The sequence below is a fragment of the Balaenoptera physalus genome, assembly GCF_965194825.1.
Source record: "Balaenoptera physalus genome assembly, chromosome: 21".
NCBI classification, from domain to species: domain Eukaryota; kingdom Metazoa; phylum Chordata; class Mammalia; order Artiodactyla; family Balaenopteridae; genus Balaenoptera; species Balaenoptera physalus.
This window is the reverse complement of record NC_138902.1, coordinates 5,835,086-5,858,911: the sequence shown is the minus strand read 5'-3', so window position 1 is coordinate 5,858,911 and position 23,826 is coordinate 5,835,086.

Genomic DNA, 23,826 nt, shown 5'->3' with positions numbered 1-23,826 from the left:
AAAAGGAGTTTCTCTAAGGAAACACGGTGCTTCCATAGCATGGGTGGAGCTCGTGCTTTCCTGCTCTAGAGCTACAGGGAAACTTGACGTGAGTCTTTGCCTCAAGCTAAGGCCTGTAAAGCGCTGCTGAAGCGAAAGCGCTTAGCAGTTTCCATTATGTCGTATTGGAAGTTCTGCTTTACTTGAACGTTTCTTCACTCTACCAGACACTAGGCACCCTAGTGTAGGCACCCTCTTTCGTACAACTACAGTGAGTACCAGCAGTCTCCTTTACCCTTCTAAGAAACATCCAGACCTAGAAGCCTTTCCCAGTCACACTATGTATTCAGAGTTTAAGGCAACTCGCTGCACCCTTCCTTAGAAAGCTAGGTGGACTCAGCTCTTCAACAGCTCCAGGGATTCTGTTCTCTCACGACATACATGCCATTGAAGTCTGCCTCATTGCTCTCATTGGAGCTACACTAAGAAACACAATCTGCTTCGCCTTCTTCTAGGAACTCTTACCCAAGGACCCCATACCTACAGGAGAAAGGAGGCTTGCATTCCTACTGGAATCTAAGCAAAGTTTTTCCTGTTACACTGCAGGACTTTAGAATAGGTTCAGGCCCGAAGGGTTACATAGAGCGTTCCAAGAATGAGGGAGTTCGATACATGCAGAAAACCCTGTGAAGAAAAGTTGATTCAGCAAGGGACCAGGGTTTGGCTAGAGTCTCTATTGACTTGTTAGAAATCAGAAGGGTTTCGGCTGCATGTTAACCCGAGAAGGAGACCTGGTGGCACAAGCCTTGCTTTCCCATGTTAAATCTCTAAACATGCTTCCCTGAAGAATCCTAAATAACACTGTTTTTACCTGGCTTCTGGTCACTGTAGGCAGCCCTCTCGAAAGAAAAGGAGTTTTCTCTAAGGAAACACGGTGCTTCCATAGCATGGGTGGGAGCTCCTGCTGTCCTGCTCTAGAGCTACAGGGAAACTTGACGTGAGTGTTTGCCTCAAGCTAAGGCCTGAAAAGCCTTGCTGAAGCGAAAGCGCTTAGCAGTTTCCATTATGTCGTATTCGAAGTTCTGCTTTACTTGAATGTTTCTTCACTTACCAGACACAAGGCACCCTCGTGTAGGCACCCTTTTTCGTAGAAATACAGTGAGTACCAGCAGTCTTCTTTGCTCTTCTAAGAAACATCCAGACCTAGAAGCCTTTCCCAGTCACTCTATGTAATCAGAGTGTAGGGCAACTCGCTGCACCCTTCCTTAGGAAGCTAGGTGGACTCAGCTCTTCAACAGCTCCAGGGATTCTGTTCTCTCACGTCCTACATGCCATGGAAGCCTGCCTCATTGCCCTCTGTGGAGCTTCACTAAGGTACACAATCTGCTTCGCCTACCTCTAGGAACTCTTACCCAATGACCCCATACCTACAGGAGAAAGGAGGCTTGCATTCCTACTGGAACCAAAGCACAGTTTTTCCTTTTACACTGCAGGACTTTAGAATAGGCTTAGGCCCTATAGCATACATAGAACGTTCCAAGGATGAGGGAGTTCCATATATGCAGAACACTGTGTGAAGAAAAGGTGATTCAGCAAGGGACCAGGGTGTAGCTAGAGTCTCTTTGGACTTTTTAGATATAAGAAGGTGTCCGGGTGCATGTTCACCGGAAAAGAAGACTTGAATGCCTAAGCCTTGCGTTCCCATTTTAAATCTCTATCCACTCCAGCCTGAGATACCTAAATAACACTGTTTTGACTGGCCTCTATTCACTGTGGGCAGCCCTCTGGAAAGAAAAGGAGTTTCTCTAAGGAAACACGGTGCTTCCATAGCATGGGTGGGAGTTCCTCCTGTCATGCTCTAGAGCTACAGGGTAACTTGACGTGAGTCCTTGCCTCAAGCTAAGGCCTGAAAAGCCCTGCTGAAGCGAAAGCGCTTAGCATTTTCCATTATGTCGTATTGGAAGTTCTGCTTTACTTGAACGTTTCTTCACTCTACCAGACACTAGGCACCCTAGTGTAGGCACCCTCTTTCGTACAACTACAGTGAGTACCAGCAGTCTCCTTTACCCTTCTAAGAAACATCCAGACCTAGAAGCCTTTCCCAGTCACACTATGTATTCAGAGTTTAAGGCAACTCGCTGCACCCTTCCTTAGAAAGCTAGGTGGACTCAGCTCTTCAACAGCTCCAGGGATTCTGTTCTCTCACGACATACATGCCATTGAAGTCTGCCTCATTGCTCTCATTGGAGCTACACTAAGAAACACAATCTGCTTCGCCTTCTTCTAGGAACTCTTACCCAAGGATCCCATACCTACAGGAGAAAGGAGGCTTGCATTCCTACTGGAATCTAAGCAAAGTTTTTCCTGTTACACTGCAGGACTTTAGAATAGGTTCAGGCCCGAAGGGTTACATAGAGCGTTCCAAGAATGAGGGAGTTCGATACATGCAGAAAACCCTGTGAAGAAAAGTTGATTCAGCAAGGGACCAGGGTTTGGCTAGGGTCTCTATTGACTTGTTAGAAATCAGAAGGGTTTCGGCTGCATGTTAACCCGAGAAGGAGACCTGGTGGCACAAGCCTTGCTTTCCCATGTTAAATCTCTAAACATGCTTCCCTGAAGAATCCTAAATAACACTGTTTTTACCTGGCTTCTGGTCACTGTAGGCAGCCCTCTCGAAAGAAAAGGAGTTTTCTCTAAGGAAACACGGTGCTTCCATAGCATGGGTGGGAGCTCCTGCTGTCCTGCTCTAGAGCTACAGGGAAACTTGACGTGAGTGTTTGCCTCAAGCTAAGGCCTGAAAAGCCTTGCTGAAGCGAAAGCGCTTAGCAGTTTCCATTATGTCGTATTCCAAGTTCTGCTTTACTTGAATGTTTCTTCACTTACCAGACACAAGGCACCCTCGTGTAGGCACCCTTTTTCGTAGAAATACAGTGAGTACCAGCAGTCTTCTTTGCTCTTCTAAGAAACATCCAGACCTAGAAGCCTTTCCCAGTCACTCTATGTAATCAGAGTGTAGGGCAATTCGCTGCACCCTTCCTTAGGAAGCTAGGTGGACTCAGCTCTTCAACAGCTCCAGGGATTCTGTTCTCTCACGTCCTACATGCCATGGAAGTCTGCCTCATTGCCCTCTGTGGAGCTTCACTAAGATACACAATCTGCTTCGCCTACCTCTAGGAACTCGTACCCAATGACCCCATACCTACAGGAGAAAGGAGGCTTGCATTCCTACTGGAACCAAAGCACACTTTTTCCTTTTACACTGCAGGACTTTAGAATAGGCTTAGGCCCTATAGCATACATAGAACGTTCCAAGGATGAGGGAGTTCCATATATGCAGAACACTCTGTGAAGAAAAGGTGATTCAGCAAGGGACCAGGGTGTAGCTAGAGTCTCTTTGGACTTTTTAGATATAAGAAGGTGTCCGGGTGCATGTTCACCGGAAAAGAAGACTTGAATGCCTAAGCCTTGCGTTCCCATTTTAAATCTCTATCCACTCCAGCCTGAGATACCTAAATAACACTGTTTTGACTGGCCTCTATTCACTGTGGGCAGCCCTCTGGAAAGAAAAGGAGTTTCTCTAAGGAAACACGGTGCTTCCATAGCATGGGTGGGAGTTCCTCCTGTCATGCTCTAGAGCTACAGGGTAACTTGACGTGAGTCCTTGCCTCAAGCTAAGGCCTGAAAAGCCCTGCTGAAGCGAAAGCGCTTAGCATTTTCCATTATGTCGTATTGGAAGTTCTGCTTTACTTGAACGTTTCTTCACTCTACCAGACACTAGGCACCCTAGTGTAGGCACCCTCTTTCGTACAACTACAGTGAGTACCAGCAGTCTCCTTTACCCTTCTAAGAAACATCCAGACCTAGAAGCCTTTCCCAGTCACACTATGTATTCAGAGTTTAAGGCAACTCGCTGCACCCTTCCTTAGAAAGCTAGGTGGACTCAGCTCTTCAACAGCTCCAGGGATTCTGTTCTCTCACGACATACATGCCATTGAAGTCTGCCTCATTGCTCTCATTGGAGCTACACTAAGAAACACAATCTGCTTCGCCTTCTTCTAGGAACTCTTACCCAAGGACCCCATACCTACAGGAGAAAGGAGGCTTGCATTCCTACTGGAATCTAAGCAAAGTTTTTCCTGTTACACTGCAGGACTTTAGAATAGGTTTAGGCCCGAAGGGTTACATAGAGCGTTCCAAGAATGAGGGAGTTCGATACATGCAGAAAACCCTGTGAAGAAAAGTTGATTCAGCAAGGGACCAGGGTTTGGCTAGAGTCTCTATTGACTTGTTAGAAATCAGAAGGGTTTCGGCTGCATGTTAACCCGAGAAGGAGACCTGGTGGCACAAGCCTTGCTTTCCCATGTTAAATCTCTAAACATGCTTCCCTGAAGAATCCTAAATAACACTGTTTTTACCTGGCTTCTGGTCACTGTAGGCAGCCCTCTCGAAAGAAAAGGAGTTTTCTCTAAGGAAACACGGTGCTTCCATAGCATGGGTGGGAGCTCCTGCTGTCCTGCTCTAGAGCTACAGGGAAACTTGACGTGAGTGTTTGCCTCAAGCTAAGGCCTGAAAAGCCTTGCTGAAGCGAAAGCGCTTAGCAGTTTCCATTATGTCGTATTCCAAGTTCTGCTTTACTTGAATGTTTCTTCACTTACCAGACACAAGGCACCCTCGTGTAGGCACCCTTTTTCGTAGAAATACAGTGAGTACCAGCAGTCTTCTTTGCTCTTCTAAGAAACATCCAGACCTAGAAGCCTTTCCCAGTCACTCTATGTAATCAGAGTGTAGGGCAACTCGCTGCACCCTTCCTTAGGAAGCTAGGTGGACTCAGCTCTTCAACAGCTCCAGGGATTCTGTTCTCTCACGTTCTACATGCCATGGAAGTCTGCCTCATTGCCCTCTGTGGAGCTTCACTAAGATACACAATCTGCTTCGCCTACCTCTAGGAACTCGTACCCAATGACCCCATACCTACAGGAGAAAGGAGGCTTGCATTCCTACTGGAACCAAAGCACAGTTTTTCCTTTTACACTGCAGGACGTTAGAATAGGCTTAGGCCCTATAGCATACATAGAACGTTCCAAGGATGAGGGAGTTCCATATATGCAGAACAGTGTGTGAAGAAAAGGTGATTCAGCAAGGGACCAGGGTGTAGCTAGAGTCTCTTTGGACTTTTTAGATATAAGAAGGTGTCCGGGTCATGTTCACCGGAAAAGAAGACCTGAATGCCTAAGCCTTCCGTTCCCATTTTAAATCTGTATCCAGGCTGCCTTGAGATACCTAAATAACACTGTTTTTGACAGTCCTCTATTCACTGTGGGCTGCCCTCTGGAAAGAAAAGGAGTTTCTCTAAGGAAACACGGTGCTTCCATAGCATGGGTGGAGCTCGTGCTTTCCTGCTCTAGAGCTACAGGGAAACTTGACGTGAGTCTTTGCCTCAAGCTAAGGCCTGTAAAGCGCTGCTGAAGCGAAAGCGCTTAGCAGTTTCCATTATGTCGTATTGGAAGTTCTGCTTTACTTGAACGTTTCTTCACTCTACCAGACACTAGGCACCCTAGTGTAGGCACCCTCTTTCGTACAACTACAGTGAGTACCAGCAGTCTCCTTTACCCTTCTAAGAAACATCCAGACCTAGAAGCCTTTCCCAGTCACACTATGTATTCAGAGTTTAAGGCAACTCGCTGCACCCTTCCTTAGAAAGCTAGGTGGACTCAGCTCTTCAACAGCTCCAGGGATTCTGTTCTCTCACGACATACATGCCATTGAAGTCTGCCTCATTGCTCTCATTGGAGCTACACTAAGAAACACAATCTGCTTCGCCTTCTTCTAGGAACTCTTACCCAAGGACCCCATACCTACAGGAGAAAGGAGGCTTGCATTCCTACTGGAATCTAAGCAAAGTTTTTCCTGTTACACTGCAGGACTTTAGAATAGGTTCAGGCCCGAAGGGTTACATAGAGCGTTCCAAGAATGAGGGAGTTCGATACATGCAGAAAACCCTGTGAAGAAAAGTTGATTCAGCAAGGGACCAGGGTTTGGCTAGAGTCTCTATTGACTTGTTAGAAATCAGAAGGGTTTCGGCTGCATGTTAACCCGAGAAGGAGACCTGGTGGCACAAGCCTTGCTTTCCCATGTTAAATCTCTAAACATGCTTCCCTGAAGAATCCTAAATAACACTGTTTTTACCTGGCTTCTGGTCACTGTAGGCAGCCCTCTCGAAAGAAAAGGAGTTTTCTCTAAGGAAACACGGTGCTTCCATAGCATGGGTGGGAGCTCCTGCTGTCCTGCTCTAGAGCTACAGGGAAACTTGACGTGAGTGTTTGCCTCAAGCTAAGGCCTGAAAAGCCTTGCTGAAGCGAAAGCGCTTAGCAGTTTCCATTATGTCGTATTCGAAGTTCTGCTTTACTTGAATGTTTCTTCACTTACCAGACACAAGGCACCCTCGTGTAGGCACCCTTTTTCGTAGAAATACAGTGAGTACCAGCAGTCTTCTTTGCTCTTCTAAGAAACATCCAGACCTAGAAGCCTTTCCCAGTCACTCTATGTAATCAGAGTGTAGGGCAACTCGCTGCACCCTTCCTTAGGAAGCTAGGTGGACTCAGCTCTTCAACAGCTCCAGGGATTCTGTTCTCTCACGTCCTACATGCCATGGAAGTCTGCCTCATTGCCCTCTGTGGAGCTTCACTAAGATACACAATCTGCTTCGCCTACCTCTAGGAACTCGTACCCAATGACCCCATACCTACAGGAGAAAGGAGGCTTGCATTCCTACTGGAACCAAAGCACACTTTTTCCTTTTACACTGCAGGACTTTAGAATAGGCTTAGGCCCTATAGCATACATAGAACGTTCCAAGGCTGAGGGAGTTCCATATATGCAGAACACTCTGTGAAGTAAAGGTGATTCAGCAAGGGACCAGGGTGTAGCTAGAGTCTCTTTGGACTTTTTAGATATAAGAAGGTGTCCGGGTGCATGTTCACCGGAAAAGAAGACTTGAATGCCTAAGCCTTGCGTTCCCATTTTAAATCTCTATCCACGCCAGCCTGAGATACCTAAATAACACTGTTTTGACTGGCCTCTATTCACTGTGGGCAGCCCTCTGGAAAGAAAAGGAGTTTCTCTAAGGAAACACGGTGCTTCCATAGCATGGGTGGGAGTTCCTCCTGTCATGCTCTAGAGCTACAGGGTAACTTGACGTGAGTCCTTGCCTCCAGCTAAGGCCTGAAAAGCCCTGCTGAAGCGAAAGCGCTTAGCATTTTCCATTATGTCGTATTGGAAGTTCTGCTTTACTTGAACGTTTCTTCACTCTACCAGACACTAGGCACCCTAGTGTAGGCACCCTTTTTCGTACAACTACAGTGAGTACCAGCAGTCTCCTTTACCCTTCTAAGAAACATCCAGACCTAGAAGCCTTTCCCAGTCACACTATGTATTCAGAGTTTAAGGCAACTCGCTGCACCCTTCCTTAGAAAGCTAGGTGGACTCAGCTCTTCAACAGCTCCAGGGATTCTGTTCTCTCACGACCTACATGCCATTGAAGTCTGCCTCATTGCTCTCATTGGAGCTACACTAAGAAACACAATCTGCTTCGCCTTCTTCTAGGAACTCTTACCCAAGGACCCCATACCTACAGGAGAAAGGAGGCTTGCATTCCTACTGGAATCTAAGCAAAGTTTTTCCTGTTACACTGCAGGACTTTAGAATAGGTTCAGGCCCGAAGGGTTACATAGAGCGTTCCAAGAATGAGGGAGTTCGATACATGCAGAAAACCCTGTGAAGAAAAGTTGATTCAGCAAGGGACCAGGGTTTGGCTAGAGTCTCTATTGACTTGTTAGAAATCAGAAGGGTTTCGGCTGCATGTTAACCCGAGAAGGAGACCTGGTGGCACAAGCCTTGCTTTCCCATGTTAAATCTCTAAACATGCTTCCCTGAAGAATCCTAAATAACACTGTTTTTACCTGGCTTCTGGTCACTGTAGGCAGCCCTCTGGAAAGAAAAGGAGTTTTCTCTAAGGAAACACGGTGCTTCCATAGCATGGGTGGGAGCTCCTGCTGTCCTGCTCTAGAGCTACAGGGAAACTTGACGTGAGTGTTTGCCTCAAGCTAAGGCCTGAAAAGCCTTGCTGAAGCGAAAGCGCTTAGCAGTTTCCATTATGTCGTATTCGAAGTTCTGCTTTACTTGAATGTTTCTTCACTTACCAGACACAAGGCACCCTCGTGTAGGCACCCTTTTTCGTAGAAATACAGTGAGTACCAGCAGTCTTCTTTGCTCTTCTAAGAAACATCCAGACCTAGAAGCCTTTCCCAGTCACTCTATGTAATCAGAGTGTAGGGCAACTCGCTGCACCCTTCCTTAGGAAGCTAGGTGGACTCAGCTCTTCAACAGCTCCAGGGATTCTGTTCTCTCACGTCCTACATGCCATGGAAGCCTGCCTCATTGCCCTCTGTGGAGCTTCACTAAGGTACACAATCTGCTTCGCCTACCTCTAGGAACTCTTACCCAATGACCCCATACCTACAGGAGAAAGGAGGCTTGCATTCCTACTGGAACCAAAGCACAGTTTTTCCTTTTACACTGCAGGACTTTAGAATAGGCTTAGGCCCTATAGCATACATAGAACGTTCCAAGGATGAGGGAGTTCCATATATGCAGAACACTGTGTGAAGAAAAGTTGATTCAGCAAGGGACCAGGGTGTAGCTAGAGTCTCTTTGGACTTTTTAGATATAAGAAGGTGTCCGGGTGCATGTTCACCGGAAAAGAAGACTTGAATGCCTAAGCCTTGCGTTCCCATTTTAAATCTCTATCCACTCCAGCCTGAGATACCTAAATAACACTGTTTTGACTGGCCTCTATTCACTGTGGGCAGCCCTCTGGAAAGAAAAGGAGTTTCTCAAAGGAAACACGGTGCTTCCATAGCATGGGTGGGAGTTCCTCCTGTCATGCTCTAGAGCTACAGGGTAACTTGACGTGAGTCCTTGCCTCAAGCTAAGGCCTGAAAAGCCCTGCTGAAGCGAAAGCGCTTAGCATTTTCCATTATGTCGTATTGGAAGTTCTGCTTTACTTGAACGTTTCTTCACTCTACCAGACACTAGGCACCCTAGTGTAGGCACCCTCTTTCGTACAACTACAGTGAGTACCAGCAGTCTCCTTTACCCTTCTAAGAAACATCCAGACCTAGAAGCCTTTCCCAGTCACACTATGTATTCAGAGTTTAAGGCAACTCGCTGCACCCTTCCTTAGAAAGCTAGGTGGACTCAGCTCTTCAACAGCTCCAGGGATTCTGTTCTCTCACGACATACATGCCATTGAAGTCTGCCTCATTGCTCTCATTGGAGCTACACTAAGAAACACAGTCTGCTTCGCCTTCTTCTAGGAACTCTTACCCAAGGATCCCATACCTACAGGAGAAAGGAGGCTTGCATTCCTACTGGAATCTAAGCAAAGTTTTTCCTGTTACACTGCAGGACTTTAGAATAGGTTCAGGCCCGAAGGGTTACATAGAGCGTTCCAAGAATGAGGGAGTTCGATACATGCAGAAAACCCTGTGAAGAAAAGTTGATTCAGCAAGGGACCAGGGTTTGGCTAGGGTCTCTATTGACTTGTTAGAAATCAGAAGGGTTTCGGCTGCATGTTAACCCGAGAAGGAGACCTGGTGGCACAAGCCTTGCTTTCCCATGTTAAATCTCTAAACATGCTTCCCTGAAGAATCCTAAATAACACTGTTTTTACCTGGCTTCTGGTCACTGTAGGCAGCCCTCTCGAAAGAAAAGGAGTTTTCTCTAAGGAAACACGGTGCTTCCATAGCATGGGTGGGAGCTCCTGCTGTCCTGCTCTAGAGCTACAGGGAAACTTGACGTGAGTGTTTGCCTCAAGCTAAGGCCTGAAAAGCCTTGCTGAAGCGAAAGCGCTTAGCAGTTTCCATTATGTCGTATTCGAAGTTCTGCTTTACTTGAATGTTTCTTCACTTACCAGACACAAGGCACCCTCGTGTAGGCACCCTTTTTCGTAGAAATACAGTGAGTACCAGCAGTCTTCTTTGCTCTTCTAAGAAACATCCAGACCTAGAAGCCTTTCCCAGTCACTCTATGTAATCAGAGTGTAGGGCAACTCGCTGCACCCTTCCTTAGGAAGCTAGGTGGACTCAGCTCTTCAACAGCTCCAGGGATTCTGTTCTCTCACGTCCTACATGCCATGGAAGCCTGCCTCATTGCCCTCTGTGGAGCTTCACTAAGGTACACAATCTGCTTCGCCTACCTCTAGGAACTCTTACCCAATGACCCCATACCTACAGGAGAAAGGAGGCTTGCATTCCTACTGGAACCAAAGCACAGTTTTTCCTTTTACACTGCAGGACTTTAGAATAGGCTTAGGCCCTATAGCATACATAGAACGTTCCAAGGATGAGGGAGTTCCATATATGCAGAACACTCTGTGAAGAAAAGTTGATTCAGCAAGGGACCAGGGTGTAGCTAGAGTCTCTTTGGACTTTTTAGATATAAGAAGGTGTCCGGGTGCATGTTCACCGGAAAAGAAGACTTGAATGCCTAAGCCTTGCGTTCCCATTTTAAATCTCTATCCACTCCAGCCTGAGATACCTAAATAACACTGTTTTGACTGGCCTCTATTCACTGTGGGCAGCCCTCTGGAAAGAAAAGGAGTTTCTCTAAGGAAACACGGTGCTTCCATAGCATGGGTGGGAGTTCCTCCTGTCATGCTCTAGAGCTACAGGGTAACTTGACGTGAGTCCTTGCCTCAAGCTAAGGCCTGAAAAGCCCTGCTGAAGCGAAAGCGCTTAGCATTTTCCATTATGTCGTATTGGAAGTTCTGCTTTACTTGAACGTTTCTTCACTCTACCAGACACTAGGCACCCTAGTGTAGGCACCCTCTTTCGTACAACTACAGTGAGTACCAGCAGTCTCCTTTACCCTTCTAAGAAACATCCAGACCTAGAAGCCTTTCCCAGTCACACTATGTATTCAGAGTTTAAGGCAACTCGCTGCACCCTTCCTTAGAAAGCTAGGTGGACTCAGCTCTTCAACAGCTCCAGGGATTCTGTTCTCTCACGACATACATGCCATTGAAGTCTGCCTCATTGCTCTCATTGGAGCTACACTAAGAAACACAATCTGCTTCGCCTTCTTCTAGGAACTCTTACCCAAGGATCCCATACCTACAGGAGAAAGGAGGCTTGCATTCCTACTGGAATCTAAGCAAAGTTTTTCCTGTTACACTGCAGGACTTTAGAATAGGTTCAGGCCCGAAGGGTTACATAGAGCGTTCCAAGAATGAGGGAGTTCGATACATGCAGAAAACCCTGTGAAGAAAAGTTGATTCAGCAAGGGACCAGGGTTTGGCTAGGGTCTCTATTGACTTGTTAGAAATCAGAAGGGTTTCGGCTGCATGTTAACCCGAGAAGGAGACCTGGTGGCACAAGCCTTGCTTTCCCATGTTAAATCTCTAAACATGCTTCCCTGAAGAATCCTAAATAACACTGTTTTTACCTGGCTTCTGGTCACTGTAGGCAGCCCTCTCGAAAGAAAAGGAGTTTTCTCTAAGGAAACACGGTGCTTCCATAGCATGGGTGGGAGCTCCTGCTGTCCTGCTCTAGAGCTACAGGGAAACTTGACGTGAGTGTTTGCCTCAAGCTAAGGCCTGAAAAGCCTTGCTGAAGCGAAAGCGCTTAGCAGTTTCCATTATGTCGTATTCCAAGTTCTGCTTTACTTGAATGTTTCTTCACTTACCAGACACAAGGCACCCTCGTGTAGGCACCCTTTTTCGTAGAAATACAGTGAGTACCAGCAGTCTTCTTTGCTCTTCTAAGAAACATCCAGACCTAGAAGCCTTTCCCAGTCACTCTATGTAATCAGAGTGTAGGGCAATTCGCTGCACCCTTCCTTAGGAAGCTAGGTGGACTCAGCTCTTCAACAGCTCCAGGGATTCTGTTCTCTCACGTCCTACATGCCATGGAAGTCTGCCTCATTGCCCTCTGTGGAGCTTCACTAAGATACACAATCTGCTTCGCCTACCTCTAGGAACTCGTACCCAATGACCCCATACCTACAGGAGAAAGGAGGCTTGCATTCCTACTGGAACCAAAGCACAGTTTTTCCTTTTACACTGCAGGACTTTAGAATAGGCTTAGGCCCTATAGCATACATAGAACGTTCCAAGGATGAGGGAGTTCCATATATGCAGAACACTCTGTGAAGAAAAGGTGATTCAGCAAGGGACCAGGGTGTAGCTAGAGTCTCTTTGGACTTTTTAGATATAAGAAGGTGTCCGGGTGCATGTTCACCGGAAAAGAAGACTTGAATGCCTAAGCCTTGCGTTCCCATTTTAAATCTCTATCCACTCCAGCCTGAGATACCTAAATAACACTGTTTTGACTGGCCTCTATTCACTGTGGGCAGCCCTCTGGAAAGAAAAGGAGTTTCTCTAAGGAAACACGGTGCTTCCATAGCATGGGTGGGAGTTCCTCCTGTCATGCTCTAGAGCTACAGGGTAACTTGACGTGAGTCCTTGCCTCAAGCTAAGGCCTGAAAAGCCCTGCTGAAGCGAAAGCGCTTAGCATTTTCCATTATGTCGTATTGGAAGTTCTGCTTTACTTGAACGTTTCTTCACTCTACCAGACACTAGGCACCCTAGTGTAGGCACCCTCTTTCGTACAACTACAGTGAGTACCAGCAGTCTCCTTTACCCTTCTAAGAAACATCCAGACCTAGAAGCCTTTCCCAGTCACACTATGTATTCAGAGTTTAAGGCAACTCGCTGCACCCTTCCTTAGAAAGCTAGGTGGACTCAGCTCTTCAACAGCTCCAGGGATTCTGTTCTCTCACGACATACATGCCATTGAAGTCTGCCTCATTGCTCTCATTGGAGCTACACTAAGAAACACAATCTGCTTCGCCTTCTTCTAGGAACTCTTACCCAAGGACCCCATACCTACAGGAGAAAGGAGGCTTGCATTCCTACTGGAATCTAAGCAAAGTTTTTCCTGTTACACTGCAGGACTTTAGAATAGGTTTAGGCCCGAAGGGTTACATAGAGCGTTCCAAGAATGAGGGAGTTCGATACATGCAGAAAACCCTGTGAAGAAAAGTTGATTCAGCAAGGGACCAGGGTTTGGCTAGAGTCTCTATTGACTTGTTAGAAATCAGAAGGGTTTCGGCTGCATGTTAACCCGAGAAGGAGACCTGGTGGCACAAGCCTTGCTTTCCCATGTTAAATCTCTAAACATGCTTCCCTGAAGAATCCTAAATAACACTGTTTTTACCTGGCTTCTGGTCACTGTAGGCAGCCCTCTGGAAAGAAAAGGAGTTTTCTCTAAGGAAACACGGTGCTTCCATAGCATGGGTGGGAGCTCCTGCTGTCCTGCTCTAGAGCTACAGGGAAACTTGACGTGAGTGTTTGCCTCAAGCTAAGGCCTGAAAAGCCTTGCTGAAGCGAAAGCGCTTAGCAGTTTCCATTATGTCGTATTCGAAGTTCTGCTTTACTTGAATGTTTCTTCACTTACCAGACACAAGGCACCCTCGTGTAGGCACCCTTTTTCGTAGAAATACAGTGAGTACCAGCAGTCTTCTTTGCTCTTCTAAGAAACATCCAGACCTAGAAGCCTTTCCCAGTCACTCTATGTAATCAGAGTGTAGGGCAACTCGCTGCACCCTTCCTTAGGAAGCTAGGTGGACTCAGCTCTTCAACAGCTCCAGGGATTCTGTTCTCTCACGTTCTACATGCCATGGAAGTCTGCCTCATTGCCCTCTGTGGAGCTTCACTAAGATACACAATCTGCTTCGCCTACCTCTAGGAACTCGTACCCAATGACCCCATACCTACAGGAGAAAGGAGGCTTGCATTCCTACTGGAACCAAAGCACAGTTTTTCCTTTTACACTGCAGGACTTTAGAATAGGCTTAGGCCCTATAGCATACATAGAACGTTCCAAGGATGAGGGAGTTCCATATATGCAGAACAGTGTGTGAAGAAAAGGTGATTCAGCAAGGGACCAGGGTGTAGCTAGAGTCTCTTTGGACTTTTTAGATATAAGAAGGTGTCCGGGTCATGTTCACCGGAAAAGAAGACCTGAATGCCTAAGCCTTCCATTCCCATTTTAAATCTGTATCCAGGCTGCCTTGAGATACCTAAATAACACTGTTTTTGACAGTCCTCTATTCACTGTGGGCTGCCCTCTGGAAAGAAAAGGAGTTTCTCTAAGGAAACACGGTGCTTCCATAGCATGGGTGGAGCTCGTGCTTTCCTGCTCTAGAGCTACAGGGAAACTTGACGTGAGTCTTTGCCTCAAGCTAAGGCCTGTAAAGCGCTGCTGAAGCGAAAGCGCTTAGCAGTTTCCATTATGTCGTATTGGAAGTTCTGCTTTACTTGAACGTTTCTTCACTCTACCAGACACTAGGCACCCTAGTGTAGGCACCCTCTTTCGTACAACTACAGTGAGTACCAGCAGTCTCCTTTACCCTTCTAAGAAACATCCAGACCTAGAAGCCTTTCCCAGTCACACTATGTATTCAGAGTTTAAGGCAACTCGCTGCACCCTTCCTTAGAAAGCTAGGTGGACTCAGCTCTTCAACAGCTCCAGGGATTCTGTTCTCTCACGACATACATGCCATTGAAGTCTGCCTCATTGCTCTCATTGGAGCTACACTAAGAAACACAATCTGCTTCGCCTTCTTCTAGGAACTCTTACCCAAGGACCCCATACCTACAGGAGAAAGGAGGCTTGCATTCCTACTGGAATCTAAGCAAAGTTTTTCCTGTTACACTGCAGGACTTTAGAATAGGTTCAGGCCCGAAGGGTTACATAGAGCGTTCCAAGAATGAGGGAGTTCGATACATGCAGAAAACCCTGTGAAGAAAAGTTGATTCAGCAAGGGACCAGGGTTTGGCTAGAGTCTCTATTGACTTGTTAGAAATCAGAAGGGTTTCGGCTGCATGTTAACCCGAGAAGGAGACCTGGTGGCACAAGCCTTGCTTTCCCATGTTAAATCTCTAAACATGCTTCCCTGAAGAATCCTAAATAACACTGTTTTTACCTGGCTTCTGGTCACTGTAGGCAGCCCTCTCGAAAGAAAAGGAGTTTTCTCTAAGGAAACACGGTGCTTCCATAGCATGGGTGGGAGCTCCTGCTGTCCTGCTCTAGAGCTACAGGGAAACTTGACGTGAGTGTTTGCCTCAAGCTAAGGCCTGAAAAGCCTTGCTGAAGCGAAAGCGCTTAGCAGTTTCCATTATGTCGTATTCGAAGTTCTGCTTTACTTGAATGTTTCTTCACTTACCAGACACAAGGCACCCTCGTGTAGGCACCCTTTTTCGTAGAAATACAGTGAGTACCAGCAGTCTTCTTTGCTCTTCTAAGAAACATCCAGACCTAGAAGCCTTTCCCAGTCACTCTATGTAATCAGAGTGTAGGGCAACTCGCTGCACCCTTCCTTAGGAAGCTAGGTGGACTCAGCTCTTCAACAGCTCCAGGGATTCTGTTCTCTCACGTCCTACATGCCATGGAAGTCTGCCTCATTGCCCTCTGTGGAGCTTCACTAAGATACACAATCTGCTTCGCCTACCTCTAGGAACTCGTACCCAATGACCCCATACCTACAGGAGAAAGGAGGCTTGCATTCCTACTGGAACCAAAGCACACTTTTTCCTTTTACACTGCAGGACTTTAGAATAGGCTTAGGCCCTATAGCATACATAGAACGTTCCAAGGATGAGGGAGTTCCATATATGCAGAACACTCTGTGAAGAAAAGGTGATTCAGCAAGGGACCAGGGTGTAGCTAGAGTCTCTTTGGACTTTTTAGATATAAGAAGGTGTCCGGGTGCATGTTCACCGGAAAAGAAGACTTGAATGCCTAAGCCTTGCGTTCCCATTTTAAATCTCTATCCACGCCAGCCTGAGATACCTAAATAACACTGTTTTGACTGGCCTCTATTCACTGTGGGCAGCCCTCTGGAAAGAAAAGGAGTTTCTCTAAGGAAACACGGTGCTTCCATAGCATGGGTGGGAGTTCCTCCTGTCATGCTCTAGAGCTACAGGGTAACTTGACGTGAGTCCTTGCCTCCAGCTAAGGCCTGAAAAGCCCTGCTGAAGCGAAAGCGCTTAGCATTTTCCATTATGTCGTATTGGAAGTTCTGCTTTACTTGAACGTTTCTTCACTCTACCAGACACTAGGCACCCTAGTGTAGGCACCCTTTTTCGTACAACTACAGTGAGTACCAGCAGTCTCCTTTACCCTTCTAAGAAACATCCAGACCTAGAAGCCTTTCCCAGTCACACTATGTATTCAGAGTTTAAGGCAACTCGCTGCACCCTTCCTTAGAAAGCTAGGTGGACTCAGCTCTTCAACAGCTCCAGGGATTCTGTTCTCTCACGACCTACATGCCATTGAAGTCTGCCTCATTGCTCTCATTGGAGCTACACTAAGAAACACAATCTGCTTCGCCTTCTTCTAGGAACTCTTACCCAAGGACCCCATACCTACAGGAGAAAGGAGGCTTGCATTCCTACTGGAATCTAAGCAAAGTTTTTCCTGTTACACTGCAGGACTTTAGAATAGGTTCAGGCCCGAAGGGTTACATAGAGCGTTCCAAGAATGAGGGAGTTCGATACATGCAGAAAACCCTGTGAAGAAAAGTTGATTCAGCAAGGGACCAGGGTTTGGCTAGAGTCTCTATTGACTTGTTAGAAATCAGAAGGGTTTCGGCTGCATGTTAACCCGAGAAGGAGACCTGGTGGCACAAGCCTTGCTTTCCCATGTTAAATCTCTAAACATGCTTCCCTGAAGAATCCTAAATAACACTGTTTTTACCTGGCTTCTGGTCACTGTAGGCAGCCCTCTCGAAAGAAAAGGAGTTTTCTCTAAGGAAACACGGTGCTTCCATAGCATGGGTGGGAGCTCCTGCTGTCCTGCTCTAGAGCTACAGGGAAACTTGACGTGAGTGTTTGCCTCAAGCTAAGGCCTGAAAAGCCTTGCTGAAGCTAAAGCGCTTAGCAGTTTCCATTATGTCGTATTCCAAGTTCTGCTTTACTTGAATGTTTCTTCACTTACCAGACACAAGGCACACTCGTGTAGGCACCCTTTTTCGTAGAAATACAGTGAGTACCAGCAGTGTTCTTTGCTCTTCTAAGAAACATCCAGACCTAGAAGCCTTTCCCAGTCACTCTATGTAATCAGAGTGTAGGGCAACTCGCTGCACCCTTCCTTAGGAAGCTAGGTGGACTCAGCTCTTCAACAGCTCCAGGGATTCTGTTCTCTCACGTCCTACATGCCATGGAAGTCTGCCTCATTGCCCTCTGTGGAGCTTCACTAAGATACACAATCTGCTTCGCCTACCTCTAGGAACTCTTACCCAATGACCCCATACCTACAGGAGAAAGGAGGCTTGCATTCCTACTGGAACCAAAGCACACTTTTTCCTTTTACACTGCAGGACTTTAGAATAGGCTTAGGCCCTATAGCATACATAGAACGTTCCAAGGATGAGGGAGTTCCATATATGCAGAACAGTGTGTGAAGAAAAGGTGATTCAGCAAGGGACCAGGGTGTAGCTAGAGTCTCTTTGGACTTTTTAGATATAAGAAGGTGTCCGGGTCATGTTCACCGGAAAAGAAGACCTGAATGCCTAAGCCTTCCGTTCCCATTTTAAATCTGTATCCAGGCTGCCTTGAGATACCTAAATAACACTGTTTTTGACAGTCCTCTATTCACTGTGGGCTGCCCTCTGGAAAGAAAAGGAGTTTCTCTAAGGAAACACGGTGCTTCCATAGCATGGGTGGAGCTCGTGCTTTCCTGCTCTAGAGCTACAGGGAAACTTGACGTGAGTCTTTGCCTCAAGCTAAGGCCTGTAAAGCGCTGCTGAAGCGAAAGCGCTTAGCAGTTTCCATTATGTCGTATTGGAAGTTCTGCTTTACTTGAACGTTTCTTCACTCTACCAGACACTAGGCACCCTAGTGTAGGCACCCTCTTTCGTACAACTACAGTGAGTACCAGCAGTCTCCTTTACCCTTCTAAGAAACATCCAGACCTAGAAGCCTTTCCCAGTCACACTATGTATTCAGAGTTTAAGGCAACTCGCTGCACCCTTCCTTAGAAAGCTAGGTGGACTCAGCTCTTCAACAGCTCCAGGGATTCTGTTCTCTCACGACCTACATGCCATTGAAGTCTGCCTCATTGCTCTCATTGGAGCTACACTAAGAAACACAATCTGCTTCGCCTTCTTCTAGGAACTCTTACCCAAGGACCCCATACCTACAGGAGAAAGGAGGCTTGCATTCCTACTGGAATCTAAGCAAAGTTTTTCCTGTTACACTGCAGGACTTTAGAATAGGTTCAGGCCCGAAGGGTTACATAGAGCGTTCCAAGAATGAGGGAGTTCGATACATGCAGAAAACCCTGTGAAGAAAAGTTGATTCAGCAAGGGACCAGGGTTTGGCTAGAGTCTCTATTGACTTGTTAGAAATCAGAAGGGTTTCGGCTGCATGTTAACCCGAGAAGGAGACCTGGTGGCACAAGCCTTGCTTTCCCATGTTAAATCTCTAAACATGCTTCCCTGAAGAATCCTAAATAACACTGTTTTTACCTGGCTTCTGGTCACTGTAGGCAGCCCTCTCGAAAGAAAAGGAGTTTTCTCTAAGGAAACACGGTGCTTCCATAGCATGGGTGGGAGCTCCTGCTGTCCTGCTCTAGAGCTACAGGGAAACTTGACGTGAGTGTTTGCCTCAAGCTAAGGCCTGAAAAGCCTTGCTGAAGCGAAAGCGCTTAGCAGTTTCCATTATGTCGTATTCGAAGTTCTGCTTTACTTGAATGTTTCTTCACTTACCAGACACAAGGCACCCTCGTGTAGGCACCCTTTTTCGTAGAAATACAGTGAGTACCAGCAGTCTTCTTTGCTCTTCTAAGAAACATCCAGACCTAGAAGCCTTTCCCAGTCACTCTATGTAATCAGAGTGTAGGGCAACTCGCTGCACCCTTCCTTAGGAAGCTAGGTGGACTCAGCTCTTCAACAGCTCCAGGGATTCTGTTCTCTCACGTCCTACATGCCATGGAAGTCTGCCTCATTGCCCTCTGTGGAGCTTCACTAAGATACACAATCTGCTTCGCCTACCTCTAGGAACTCTTACCCAATGACCCCATACCTACAGGAGAAAGGAGGCTTGCATTCCTACTGGAACCAAAGCACACTTTTTCCTTTTACACTGCAGGACTTTAGAATAGGCTTAGGCCCTATAGCATACATAGAACGTTCCAAGGATGAGGGAGTTCCATATATGCAGAACACTCTGTGAAGAAAAGGTGATTCAGCAAGGGACCAGGGTGTAGCTAGAGTCTCTTTGGACTTTTTAGATATAAGAAGGTGTCCGGGTGCATGTTCACCGGAAAAGAAGACTTGAATGCCTAAGCCTTGCGTTCCCATTTTAAATCTCTATCCACGCCAGCCTGAGATACCTAAATAACACTGTTTTGACTGGCCTCTATTCACTGTGGGCAGCCCTCTGGAAAGAAAAGGAGTTTCTCTAAGGAAACACGGTACTTCCATAGCATGGGTGAGAGTTCCTCCTGTCATGCTCTAGAGCTACAGGGTAACTTGACATGAGTCCTTGCCTCAAGCTAAGGCCTGAAAAGCCCTGCTGAAGCGAAAGCGCTTAGCATTTTCCATTATGTCGTATTGGAAGTTCTGCTTTACTTGAACGTTTCTTCACTCTACCAGACACTAGGCACCCTAGTGTAGGCACCCTCTTTCGTACAACTACAGTGAGTACCAGCAGTCTCCTTTACCCTTCTAAGAAACATCCAGACCTAGAAGCCTTTCCCAGTCACACTATGTATTCAGAGTTTAAGGCAACTCGCTGCACCCTTCCTTAGAAAGCTAGGTGGACTCAGCTCTTCAACAGCTCCAGGGATTCTGTTCCCTCACGACATACATGCCATTGAAGTCTGCCTCATTGCTCTCATTGGAGCTACACTAAGAAACACAATCTGCTTCGCCTTCTTCTAGGAACTCTTACCCAAGGACCCCATACCTACAGGAGAAAGGAGGCTTGCATTCCTACTGGAATCTAAGCAAAGTTTTTCCTGTTACACTGCAGGACTTTAGAATAGGTTCAGGCCCGAAGGGTTACATAGAGCGTTCCAAGAATGAGGGAGTTCGATACATGCAGAAAACCCTGTGAAGAAAAGTTGATTCAGCAAGGGACCAGGGTTTGGCTAGAGTCTCTATTGACTTGTTAGAAATCAGAAGGGTTTCGGCTGCATGTTAACCCGAGAAGGAGACCTGGTGGCACAAGCCTTGCTTTCCCATGTTAAATCTCTAAACATGCTTCCCTGAAGAATCCTAAATAACACTGTTTTTACCTGGCTTCTGGTCACTGTAGGCAGCCCTCTGGAAAGAAAAGGAGTTTTCTGTAAGGAAACACGGTGCTTCCATAGCATGGGTGGGAGCTCCTGCTGTCCTGCTCTAGAGCTACAGGGAAACTTGACGTGAGTGTTTGCCTCAAGCTAAGGCCTGAAAAGCCTTGCTGAAGCGAAAGCGCTTAGCAGTTTCCATTATGTCGTATTCGAAGTTCTGCTTTACTTGAATGTTTCTTCACTTACCAGACACAAGGCACCCTCGTGTAGGCACCCTTTGTCGTAGAAATACAGTGAGTACCAGCAGTCTTCTTTGCTCTTCTAAGAAACATCCAGACCTAGAAGCCTTTCCCAGTCACTCTATGTAATCAGAGTGTAGGGCAACTCGCTGCACCCTTCCTTAGGAAGCTAGGTGGACTCAGCTCTTCAACAGCTCCAGGGATTCTGTTCTCTCACGTCCTACATGCCATGGAAGTCTGCCTCATTGCCCTCTGTGGAGCTTCACTAAGATACACAATCTGCTTCGCCTATCTCTAGGAACTCTTACCCAATGACCCCATACATACAGGAGAAAGGAGGCTTGCATTCCTACTGGAACCAAAGCACAGTTTTTCCTTTTACACTGCAGGACTTTAGAATAGGCTTAGGCCCTATAGCATACATAGAACGTTCCAAGGATGAGGGAGTTCCATATATGCAGAACACTCTGTGAAGAAAAGGTGATTCAGCAAGGGACCAGGGTGTAGCTAGAGTCTCTTTGGACTTTTTAGATATAAGAAGGTGTCCGGGTCATGTTCACCGGAAAAGAAGACCTGAATGCCTAAGCCTTCCGTTCCCATTTTAAATCTGTATCCAGGCTGCCTTGAGATACCTAAATAACACTGTTTTTGACAGTCCTCTATTCACTGTGGGCTGCCCTCTGGAAAGAAAAGGAGTTTCTCTAAGGAAACACGGTGCTTCCATAGCATGGGTGGAGCTCGTGCTTTCCTGCTCTAGAGCTACAGGGAAACTTGACGTGAGTCTTTGCCTCAAGCTAAGGCCTGTAAAGCGCTGCTGAAGCGAAAGCGCTTAGCAGTTTCCATTATGTCGTATTGGAAGTTCTGCTTTACTTGAACGTTTCTTCACTCTACCAGACACTAGGCACCCTAGTGTAGGCACCCTCTTTCGTACAACTACAGTGAGTACCAGCAGTCTCCTTTACCCTTCTAAGAAACATCCAGACCTAGAAGCCATTCCCAGTCACACTATGTATTCAGAGTTTAAGGCAACTCGCTGCACCCTTCCTTAGAAAGCTAGGTGGACTCAGCTCTTCAACAGCTCCAGGGATTCTGTTCCCTCACGACCTACATGCCATTGAAGTCTGCCTCATTGCTCTCATTGGAGCTACACTAAGAAACACAATCTGCTTCGCCTTCTTCTAGGAACTCTTACCCAAGGACCCCATACCTACAGGAGAAAGGAGGCTTGCATTCCTACTGGAATCTAAGCAAAGTTTTTCCTGTTACACTGCAGGACTTTAGAATAGGTTCAGGCCCGAAGGGTTACATAGAGCGTTCCAAGAATGAGGGAGTTCGATACATGCAGAAAACCCTGTGAAGAAAAGTTGATTCAGCAAGGGACCAGGGTTTGGCTAGAGTCTCTATTGACTTGTTAGAAATCAGAAGGGTTTCGGCTGCATGTTAACCCGAGAAGGAGACCTGGTGGCACAAGCCTTGCTTTCCCATGTTAAATCTCTAAACATGCTTCCCTGAAGAATCCTAAATAACACTGTTTTTACCTGGCTTCTGGTCACTGTAGGCAGCCCTCTGGAAAGAAAAGGAGTTTTCTCTAAGGAAACACGGTGCTTCCATAGCATGGGTGGGAGCTCCTGCTGTCCTGCTCTAGAGCTACAGGGAAACTTGACGTGAGTGTTTGCCTCAAGCTAAGGCCTGAAAAGCCTTGCTGAAGCGAAAGCGCTTAGCAGTTTCCATTATGTCGTATTCGAAGTTCTGCTTTACTTGAATGTTTCTTCACTTACCAGACACAAGGCACCCTCGTGTAGGCACCCTTTTTCGTAGAAATACAGTGAGTACCAGCAGTCTTCTTTGCTCTTCTAAGAAACATCCAGACCTAGAAGCCTTTCCCAGTCACTCTATGTAATCAGAGTGTAGGGCAACTCGCTGCACCCTTCCTTAGGAAGCTAGGTGGACTCAGCTCTTCAACAGCTCCAGGGATTCTGTTCTCTCACGTCCTACATGCCATGGAAGTCTGCCTCATTGCCCTCTGTGGAGCTTCACTAAGATACACAATCTGCTTCGCCTACCTCTAGGAACTCTTACCCAATGACCCCATACCTACAGGAGAAAGGAGGCTTGCATTCCTACTGGAACCAAAGCACACTTTTTCCTTTTACACTGCAGGACTTTAGAATAGGCTTAGGCCCTATAGCATACATAGAACGTTCCAAGGATGAGGGAGTTCCATATATGCAGAACACTCTGTGAAGAAAAGGTGATTCAGCAAGGGACCAGGGTGTAGCTAGAGTCTCTTTGGACTTTTTAGATATAAGAAGGTGTCCGGGTGCATGTTCACCGGAAAAGAAGACTTGAATGCCTAAGCCTTGCGTTCCCATTTTAAATCTCTATCCACGCCAGCCTGAGATACCTAAATAACACTGTTTTGACTGGCCTCTATTCACTGTGGGCAGCCCTCTGGAAAGAAAAGGAGTTTCTCTAAGGAAACACGGTACTTCCATAGCATGGGTGAGAGTTCCTCCTGTCATGCTCTAGAGCTACAGGGTAACTTGACATGAGTCCTTGCCTCAAGCTAAGGCCTGAAAAGCCCTGCTGAAGCGAAAGCGCTTAGCATTTTCCATTATGTCGTATTGGAAGTTCTGCTTTACTTGAACGTTTCTTCACTCTACCAGACACTAGGCACCCTAGTGTAGGCACCCTCTTTCGTACAACTACAGTGAGTACCAGCAGTCTCCTTTACCCTTCTAAGAAACATCCAGACCTAGAAGCCTTTCCCAGTCACACTATGTATTCAGAGTTTAAGGCAACTCGCTGCACCCTTCCTTAGAAAGCTAGGTGGACTCAGCTCTTCAACAGCTCCAGGGATTCTGTTCCCTCACGACATACATGCCATTGAAGTCTGCCTCATTGCTCTCATTGGAGCTACACTAAGAAACACAATCTGCTTCGCCTTCTTCTAGGAACTCTTACCCAAGGACCCCATACCTACAGGAGAAAGGAGGCTTGCATTCCTACTGGAATCTAAGCAAAGTTTTTCCTGTTACACTGCAGGACTTTAGAATAGGTTCAGGCCCGAAGGGTTACATAGAGCGTTCCAAGAATGAGGGAGTTCGATACATGCAGAAAACCCTGTGAAGAAAAGTTGATTCAGCAAGGGACCAGGGTTTGGCTAGAGTCTCTATTGACTTGTTAGAAATCAGAAGGGTTTCGGCTGCATGTTAACCCGAGAAGGAGACCTGGTGGCACAAGCCTTGCTTTCC